General features: G+C 43.0%; 1 long non-coding RNA gene across 1 annotated transcript in view; it reads right to left on the reverse strand.

Moving 5' to 3' along the window:
* Positions 1 to 1,741, reverse strand: part of LOC103374378 (uncharacterized) — a 13,596-nt gene extending 11,855 nt beyond the window's left edge. The window contains exon 1 of the long non-coding RNA XR_521123.1: positions 1,731 to 1,741. This is a non-coding gene — a long non-coding RNA (uncharacterized LOC103374378). The remainder of the gene's footprint in view (positions 1 to 1,730) is intronic.
* Between the last annotated feature and the right edge of the window lie 549 nt (positions 1,742 to 2,290).

Raw genomic sequence — 2,290 nt, forward strand, 5'->3', positions numbered from 1 at the left:
GAACTACATGCGGCTGCAGCAGAAAATCTTCTGGACGTCGTTCCTGTGCAGCGAATGAATTCCAGCCACATGCAGGCTGAAAATAAATCAGTTTCTTCATGTAAAAGATTCCTAATGTCGCGGCCCGGCTATAAAACCGGAGCCTTTTAGCGCATTACAAGTGCTCTGAGTTATTCGCTGCATATAAGTATTAAAAACGGCGATAAAACAAGAGAGGACGATGTCGTGGCGGAGCTGTTGGGAGCCGCGGCGTTCCTCCGATTCCATTATTGAAGCTGTTATTTCCGATTTGGCCCTGGGCAGCGTTAATCTGCGGCGACGTAATGCGATGATCTGCTTTGATCTAAATACAGTGGCTTGCCACTAATTGCTTAATCAATTTCCACGCTATTAGGCGGCTATGAGGATAATTCACACAGAAACAATCCCTCGCAGCTAATCGGAGGGAGGCAGATAAAGAGGAGGAGGACGAGCGAGTTAATCTGCTCCACCCAGTCTCAACCCGCCGCCTCCTTCATGTCGGATTTACACCAACAGCAGATGAAAGATCCAGAGCTCAGAGTCTGTTTAAAGATTACATCCCCACAAACATTAAAACATTAAAAAAAAATCTGGCTTTCCGTCATTAGTCCCTGCAGCAGCCAATTATGTAATAATTTACCGAAAATGTAATAAAACTTGCACTTAGCTCGATCGAAAGTGCAATAAAAACCCACCGGAGTGATGAAATCTTCTTTACTTTTTGCTCTTAATGGACTACTTTTCCGGCCGGGTCAATATTTTTTTAATCACAAAACTGATAATGTATTTTAAGGATTTTTTTAGGAGGTTTGGACGGAGCCCCAAAAGTCGTCGACCGCTTCAAAAAGCGTAAAATGACACCGTTTAGCAGAGCCAGAGTCAGATTTTCAAGTTTCCAGAGGTCCTTGAACTCATCATGTGGCTCAATCTGAACTAGTTCTGATTGATTAAAGTCACTTCATCCACACATCTGATTGAAAAGATTCCCTTAAAATGAACCGTTTGCACCAGATTCTGGAAAAACAAACTACAAATTCTGAGATTCTCATCACAAGGATTCAGGTTGAGCTGCAGGCAGTGCTTCCACAGAGACACTACCACAAGAAAATGACCACAAAGAGGCAAAAAACAGAAAAAAAAGACCATAAAACGACACAAGGGAGACAAAAAATGACAAAATTACGAGACTAAAGTGTCACAGAAACGCATGAAACGACCAAATCGAGACGCAAAACGACAAAAAAGAGGAAAAACCTGCCGAGTTTGTGGATAAACAGTTAAATATTTATCGCACGATGAGACAAAACTGTCGCAAACAGAAATAAAATGATGGGAAATGGACCCGAAATGAGAGAAACAACACAGACGACGACATAAAACGAGAAAAATTAAAGACGAGACAAAACAAAAAAACTGTAAAAAGGCATAAAATGACATAAATGAGACACAAAATGACAGAAGGGAGATAAAAAGAAGCTAAAGCTGTCCCATAAAAAGACATAAAGCCCACCAACAGCTGTACGTCTACCTGAACACGTGCACTCGCTGTGGTTTAACCTGTTGAACTGCTTCGTTTCACAGCGAGTCGTGTTATTCTTTCGTGCCTTTTGACGGAGATCTAACCGTCAGAAAGACCTCCGAGTGAAGCGCTTCAACAAAACAAACGGCCTCGAACGTGACTCAGGAGACGAGGCAGCAGGACCTCGAACACAATCAATGCAATCCTCATCTGACTCTGTTTGTGTTTCTCAGCGATTTTCCAGCATGAAAACAAACCAGACCATGTCAAACCAGTCGGGCCGGGGCTGGTTCTGGGGTCACCTTCAAGCACCGGAACGTTCATGGACCAACGCCGCTGATGAGATGCTTCGGTCGCGACACGAATCGACCAACAGAGAACACAGAAGCTGTTTTAGCATTTATCAGCCGAGTTCAACCATCAGAAATTAAAACTACAGACGTCTCCAGGGTCATTCTGACCCGGCAAAGCAACACTGTTAGACGAAGTAGAATGAATAGTTCCAGTCACCACGAACTAGACTCTCATAATCCAGTCCTGACAAACCTCCTCAGACAGTTTAACACTTTGGTAAACAGTCAGTAGGACAGTATTACATTTACAGACATCAACGACAGAACTTTGACTAAATACACTGCGACTACTCAGAAATGTAGTCAGACACCACTTATCAGGTACCTATAATCCAGTCCTGACAGATACCAACAACATCACTGCGACTAGTTAGAGATTTATTCCACATACTGTATC

The sequence above is a fragment of the Stegastes partitus genome, unplaced genomic scaffold (genome assembly GCF_000690725.1).
Source record: "Stegastes partitus isolate 25-593 unplaced genomic scaffold, Stegastes_partitus-1.0.2 Scaffold2229, whole genome shotgun sequence".
NCBI classification, from domain to species: domain Eukaryota; kingdom Metazoa; phylum Chordata; class Actinopteri; family Pomacentridae; genus Stegastes; species Stegastes partitus.